We start from the raw sequence: 8,169 nt of genomic DNA, 5'->3' as shown, positions 1-8,169 counted from the left end.
ATTGCTTCTATGCCTATTTTTGTCTAATGGTAGCATATGACATGTTTGTGGGCTTGTAAACCTAGTATTTGATCTAGAAAATAAGCTCTAAGTGTTTAACTCAACATGGTACAAGATAACCCTTATTTGAAGATGTGAAGAAGCTTGTCCTTGGATCAAACCTAGTTAAATATCTTTGGCATGTATTCTAGATTGAACCAAATTTAGAAAATGATTCTCACCCCATTGATTGATATTATTACTCTCAACCTATCTATATTTTGAACCTTTATGGTCATTGATGACAAAGGGAGATAAAAATAAAGATATTAGTGATATTAGTACTATGGGGGAGGAAAACAAAAACAAAGATATTAGTGTACTAAGATAGTGAAAAGACAACAAAGGGGAAGAATTTGACATAGGAGGAGAGGTATGAAAAAGGAAAAGGATCAATTAAAATTTTGAGCATAAGTAGGGGGAGCAAGCTCATGAACTTGTATGGTGCATTTAAATGTGCATTTCATATATTTGCTTGCATGGCACAAGTTTTTTAAATTTCAATATCCATGCTTGTGTGGTGTATGCTAGTTGTAGGTTTGAAAGATGAAATGAAAAACTGGCATGCATAGGTTAAGTAACTAGATTCATGCTCACATTATGAAAACTAGACCCTTACTTCTAATGTTGATCCCACGAGGTATTCTAGTTTTTGTGTATGTCTAGTTGCTTATGGTGCTAAGGATGGTATATTGGTGCACTCCGATTGGTATCACACTTCAAAGGTCTATCTTTTATACATTAGCATCATTTGGTAGACATTGTCTCTTATATTTCTTATCTAAGCATATGTGCAAGCTATAATCCAAACTCTTAGCACATATGTAGGGGAACAATTGCTACCATATGGGGTTCATGAAACTTGTCCATATCCTTTTACATATGGTAAATATGCTTGGGCAAGCAACATGGATTCAATTGAATTTTAATTCATATATTTGTGTAAGGGTTGTCATCAATTACCAAAAAGGGGGAGATTAAAAGCTCTAGTTTGGTTTTGGTGAATTGATGAAATTCTAAGTGCTAACCTAGTCTATCAAAGTGATTATGAGATAGGTAGCACATTTCAAGTGGTAAAGCAAATGAAGATCATGACATGATGATGGTGATGTCATGGTGATAATCAAGTGCTTGGACTTAGAAAATGAGAAAGAGCAACAAAAGGCTTAAGGCAAAGGTATAAATGGTAGAAGCCATTTTATTTCGGTGATCAAGACACTTAGCGAGTGTGATCACATTTAGGTTTGATAGCCTTACTATTAACAGGAGTGAAACTCGTATCGAAATGCGGTTATCAAAGTGCCACAAGATGCTCTAACTTATTGCATTTGCATTTAGAAATCTAGTGGAGTGCTAACACCCTTAAAAATATTTGTGAAAATATGCTAACATATGTGCACAAGGTGATACACTTGGTGGTTGGCATATTTGAGCAAGGGTAAGAAACTTCACCGGCGGAGTATCCGTCCGTAGAGTGTGGACAGTCCGATGGTGCCACCAGCGCCCTGTACAGAAAAGACAGGGTTTTACAGAGTGGACCGGACGCTGGTCTAAACTAGACCAGCGCGTCTGGTCAGTGGAAGCAGTGAAGATGCTGGCATCGGTCTTTGACCGGACGCTGGGTCACTTCGTGACCGAACGCTGGCAGGGTGCGTCCAGTCCTACTGACGCAGAGGAGACAGAGTGTGTCCGGATGTGTCCGGTCGCGAGTGGAGGCTTACTGGAAATGACTGGACATTAGGGTCCTACGTCTGGTCATGATCAAACTGACGTGTCTGGTCGTAGCTAGAACCTTACTGGAAGTGATCAGACACTAGGGTCCTACGTCCGGTCGTGGCACTGTGCTGTGTCCGGTCGTCACTTGACCGTTGGGATCGAGCACTCAGTATTTAAAGAAAGGGATGATGTGGCAGCCATCTGTTGATCGGACGCTGGCAGGGTGTGTCCGGTCGATCTGATCGAAGTGCCTGGTCGCCCTGAGCAGTGCCCAGTGAAGGGGTACAACAGCTCTATTTCATGGGGGCTTTTATTTAAGCCCCATTGCCAGCTCTAGCTCACCCTCTTGGCTATTTGCATTGACATAGCAATCTTGTGAGCTTAGCCAAAGCCCTTCCACTCATCTCCATCGTAGATTCAACATCTTTGTAAGATTAGGAGTGAATCTAAGTGCATTGCTTGAGTAATTACATCTAGAGGCACTTAGTGTTCATGTTTCGCTGTGGGATTTGCTTGTTACTCTTGGTGGTTGCCGCCACCTAGACGGCTTGGAGCATCGAGGATCGTCGAGCGGAGGTTGGTGATTGTCTCCAACTCCGATCGTGGTGATTGTGAGGGGTTCTTGACCTTTTCTCGGCGGAGAGCCAAAATGTACTCTAGTAGATTGCTCGTGGCTTGTGTGATCCTCATCTTGTGTTAGTTGTGTGACACCCTATTGAGGGTTTGGCGTGTGATGCCAATTAGCGCGTGAACCTCTAAGTGAGTGAATCGCCATAACGAGGACTAGCTTGCCAGCAAGCAAGTGAACCTCGGTAAGAAAATCATTGCATCATCATTTGATTCCGAGGTGATTGGTCTTTATTGGTATTCATCCTTGTGATTGATTGGTTCACTCCTCGATATGGCGGTATAACCATCTTGCTCACTCTCTTTACATTACCGCAAACTAGTTATCAAGATCTTTAGTGTAGCTAGTTGTGATAGCTTATTAGTTTGGTTAGTGTGATTCTTTAGTTAGCCTTTGAGAGCACACTAATTAAGTGTAGTGACATAGCCATTGTGTGGATAGAAACTATAGAAACTAGAATTGTGGTAGGTGATTTGTAATTTTGGTAGGCTAGCGCAACACTTGCTTCGTCTCATAATTATCTAACCGGTTTGCTAAGTGCTGTTGTAGAAATTTTTAATAGGCTATTCACCCCCTCTAGCTATTAGGACCTTTCAGGCATGTCCTTGAGAGGCCAACGGAAGGATTGGTGAGGCGAGTGGTGGTCTACAAGGGGAGTTCGAGAGCTTAGAGGTGAGCTCATCAATGGCGGCGGCGACGGTGCTGGTGGCGCTATAGGGTGAAAGCTCTAGTTTGGTTTTGGTTAATTGATAAAACCCTAAGTGCTAACCTAGTTTATCAAGATGATTATGAGATAGGTAGCACTACTCCAAGTGATGAAGCAATGGTGAAGATCATGACAATGGTGATGGCATGGTGATGGTCAAATGCTTAAACTTGGAAAAGAAGAGAAAAACAAAAGGCTCAAGGCAAAGGTATAAAATGTAGGAGCCATTTTGTTTTAGTGATCAAGACACTTAGTGAGTGTGATTACATTTAGGATAGATAGCCGTACTATTAAGAGGAGTTAAACTCGTATCGAAATGCGGTTATCAAAGTGCCACTAGATGCTCTAATTCATTGCATATGCATTTAGGATCTAGTGAAGTACTAACACCCTTGAAAATGTTTGTGAAAATTTGCTAACACATGTGCACAAGGTGATACACTTGGTGGTTAGCACATTTGAGCAAGGGTGAAGAAGTTAGAGTTGAAATGGAGTTGGTCGAAATGATGCTGGCGTCGGTCTACTGACCGGACGCTGGGTCACTCAGCGACCGGACGCTAATAGGCTGCGTCCGATCAAACTGACGGGTCTGCACAGTACCTAGGGTATTGCACCGAACGCTGGTCTGTGTCCGGTCAAGGTGGACCGAACGCGTCCGGTCGAAGAAATATGCCTCGGGAAGCTTACTGGAAACGACCGGACGCTGGGGCTTCAGCGTCAGGTCAGTTTTGCCGGAGCGTCCGGTCAGCTTTGTAGCCGTTGAAATCTGACGAACAACGTTTGAAGCTAGTGACACGTGGCGTCCATCGGCGACCGGATGCTGAGGGCCAGCATCCGGTCAGTCTGACCGGAGCGTCCGGTCAGCCCGCGTTGTGCCCAGTGAAGGGGTACAACGGCTCTAATTATTGGGGCTTCTATTTAAAGCCCTATGACTGGCTCAAGCTACAACTCTTGCACATTTTTATTGACATAGCAACCTTATGAGCTTAGCCAAAGTCCTCTCACTCATCTCCATCATTGATTCATCATCTTTGTGAGATTGGAAGAGAATCCAAGTGCATTGCTTGAGTGATTGTATCTAGAGGCACTTGGTATTCGTGTTGCGCTGTGGATTTCGCTTGTTACTCTTGGTGGTTGCCACCACCTAGACGGCTCGGTGCAGCGGTGGAGGATCGGCACGAGTTGGTGATTGTTCGTGACCGCCTTCGGTGATTGTGAGGGGAGTTGTACCTTCCCCGGCGGAGCGCCGAAAGGTAACTCTAGTAAATTGCTTGTGTCATTGAGTTACCTCACTTGTGGGTCGGTTCTTGCGGTGTCCTATTGTGTGGACGAGGTTTGTGAAACACCTCTTAGCTGCCGAACCACCAAGTGTTGGTCGACACAACGGGGACGTAGCGTGTTGGCAAGCAGTGAACCTCGGGAGAAAATCGATTGTCTCTTGTCTTTGGCATTCTCCCGGTGATTGGCTATATATTTATCTTGTGATTGGTGCATCCCCTACACGTCGGTATAATCACCCTACCCACTTATTTACATTCTTGCAAACTAGTTGATACAAGCTCTTTAGTGTAATTAGATTTGAGAGCTTGCTTTATTATTTACATTCATCTAGTTGAGCTCTTTAGAGTAGCAAGATCGAGAGCTCTTAGTGAGTAATTACATAGCAAGTTTGTGTGCCTAAGTAATCATTGCAACTAGAATTATTGGATAGGTGGCTTGCAACCCTTGTAGAGCTAGAGCAAGTTTGCATTACGCTATTTGTCATACTAATCAAATTGCTCTAGTTGATTTATAGATTTTGAAATAGGCTATTCATCCCCCTCTAGCCATATTAGGACCTTTCATAGGGCGAGAAAGAGTCAGAGCGGGCCAGGTGGATGCGGAGTGAGCACGTAAGGCCTCTAGTCCACTGAGTTAAGCAGAGGAGGGAGCGAAGAGATCGGGTCACGAGCTTGGCCACATGCCGACAATGGCGGCCTTGACTCGACGTGCGGGAGAGCAGGGAAAGGGAGCGATTGTGGCTTGGTGAGGGTGAAGCGGGAGGACTCAGTAAGGCGCGGCGGGGGTCCTTGCGGCTCGGTTTGCGCGTGGGGCTCGGTCGCGCAGGTGCTTGGTCGCACGCCTGCCCGGCCATGGTGGGCGGAGACCGGAGGTGGGAGACGGGTCCGACAGGGTGGGCCCATCTTAGCGGCGAGAAGGGGAGAGAGAGCGGGCCGCCCTGTTCCGGTTGTAGTACTGGGAAGAGGATATGAAAAGAACTGGGTGGCCTCTCTGCTTATTTGCACGCCATAAACCAGGCTCACGTGCGCTTGGACACAGTCAGTGCCACACTGTCCACGCCACGTCGGCCAAAATGTTGTTCCGATGAGTTATGGACCTAAGTGGCATACTTAAACAACATTATGGTGCCAGAAGTACGATTTGAGAGTTTGTGGACCTAAATGGTAGCCCAAGACAAGTTCAAGGGCCTACGATGCATTTACCTCTAAATATACTAACACCGTTGAACCGTTGGTCAGTATAGCTAGCCCACAGATCAAGTGTCGGTAAATGTGCTTTTTGCGATGAACTATTAGTCGGTACAAATACTTACCTAGGTTACATATGTATGCCTTTTGGTAGTGGAATGTCATATGTGTACTTGTGCTTTTTTTTCAAAGACACTACGTATTTGTTGCCAACTTTGAAAGCTTTATAATTTTGTGGAACCTCCAATTTTATATGATATCAATGTAAGCTTTTAATGTTGGGTATCTTCTATCCTAAAATGTGAATTGCAATGTTGTTTGCTTGAAAACAAATGGAGTTCATAAAAAATTAGACCACAATATACTGATGATGCTAGAACTCTTGGTGAACATTTTTTGTCGTGTCATTGGTTTTCCTTGGTCCATGTTGAATGAACACTCATGCATGTTGGAATTGAAAATTTTATCTCCTGTTGCAACGGACGGACATGAACTTAGTTATAACTCATATGAGCATGTCGTGAGTTCAGGTACGGATCGAAGTATGTATTACACCAATTATCATCTCTAATTTTTTTCTCTTGTTATCTTATCCTATCCTAATATTAAACCACAAAGAGTTTGTTTTTTATTTTAGTTCCTTTTTTCTCTCTATTCATGATTTTCTTTATCTTGATTTTTTCTGTCAGTGATTCATTTTCCTTTTGTGGATCTATTTTTTCATTGTCCATCCGTGATTTGTTTTCCTTTTTTTTCATTCCATCTATTTTATTGTCTGTGCATGATTCGTTTTCTTTTGTCGTTCTATTTTTTATTGTCCACGTTTTCCTGTCTTCCTCACGCTTTGTTTTTTTCTTTGTCCGTGCATGATTTGTTGATAAGAAAAAAAATGGAAAACATGAATTGGAGCCTGGGAGGACATGAACAGAAACGGAGAAAAAAAAAGAAATAGAAATCAAAGTGGACACAAAAAAAACCTATTTGAATTATGATACCTATTAAGAATCGTGGTTTAGTCCCCTTTAGTCACTCTAAATTGACTAGAGATGACTAAAGCCGTTTAGTCCCATTTAATTATAGTGTTGGGCTCTAAAATGACTAAAAGAGACTAAATTTAGGTACCTAAAGTTTAGAAGGCCCAAACTAAACCGGGCTAAATTAAGATTCCTACCTATCTATGGCCCTATTCGAATCCACCAACTAAAATTTAGCTAGCTAATTGCTATAGCTAAAATTTAGCTAACTAAACTTTAGCTGTGAGTGTTTGGATTCTCTAGCTAATTGAAAAGCTTGACCATACTACTCCTTATTAATTCCATTGTTTAGCTAACTAAATTTTAGCTGGGGTGTTTGGATCATTTAGCTAAACTTTAGTTAGTGGTAGTTTGGTCATTGAAGCCATTTAACTGGTTTTAGGGCTTGTTTGAATCCACCCAACTAAAGTTTATATAGCTAGCTAAAATTTCAAAATAAAACTTTAGCCAACTAAAAATTTTTTCAGCTAAACTTTAGCTAGGGTGTTTGGATCCTCCAGCTAATAGACTCAACTAAATTTTAGTTGGCTTTAGCTGGGTTGAAATAGCTAAACTCAGCTAAACTTTAGGTGGTCTTTTAGCTAGGCCGTTTGGATCCCTATTAGCTAAATTTAGCCGGCTAAAGTTTAGCTGATGGATCCAAACATGCCTTAGCTAGGTTGAAACAGCTAAAGGGATTCTATACATTTTGACCTTTAACTAAAATTTAGCTAGGCTTAGCTATGGACTGTTTGGATCCATCATAGCTAAAGTTTAGCTTGTGCATTCAAACACGGCATATGTTACTTTAAAAAACCTTGTATATTATGTCATAGGTCCCGTTCGCTTCGTTAAAAAAACAAGTTGAAACACTGTTTTGGCTGATTTAGTGTGAAAGAAAAATACTATCCCAACTGAAAAAACAAGCTGAAAAAGATATATTATAAGAGAAGCGAATAATGCCATAATATACAAGAGAAGGGTTGTGTTAGTTAGGAGAGGGCATAAAAAATGAGGAGAAACTTTGGTCGTACCCGTGGGAAGGAGGAGGCAGGGATGAAAACGGATCGGATACGGACGGATATCACCGATATTACATTTGTTTTGATATTTCTGTCCGGATTCGGATTCGAATACGGATAGTGTCAACTATGTCGGATAGGATACGATTGGATATCGACATCATAAATATGAGATTTGAGTATTCGGATACGGATACGATATCGGATGTTGGATATCCGGACTCGGATACGGACAGATCTCAACCCCTTTAAACAGATTCGGTTTCGAATACGGTCGGAAAATATCCGTACCGTTTTCATCCCTACTTCTCGGGATGGGATCGGCTACCAGTTTTTTTTTGTATTACTTGAGCTCGGGTAATCGGATTGTATGGTCTGGTACCCGTTACCATCGTTTACGGGCCGCTCGAACAAAACAAAGTCCAATGGGACCGGATTGCACTGTAAACAGGTACCGGCCCAAAATAGACCAAGCAAACAGCACCTTAGTTCAACGGCGAAACGGCGGCTCTGCCACCGTGGCAATGGCAAGCAAGCAGGGCGGCTGAGAAAGTTTTGTTCAAAAAGAAAAGGAAGA

This window comes from Miscanthus floridulus, chromosome 14 (genome assembly GCF_019320115.1).
Source record: "Miscanthus floridulus cultivar M001 chromosome 14, ASM1932011v1, whole genome shotgun sequence".
In the NCBI taxonomy this organism is placed as follows: domain Eukaryota; kingdom Viridiplantae; phylum Streptophyta; class Magnoliopsida; order Poales; family Poaceae; genus Miscanthus; species Miscanthus floridulus.
This window is presented reverse-complemented; position numbering follows the sequence as displayed.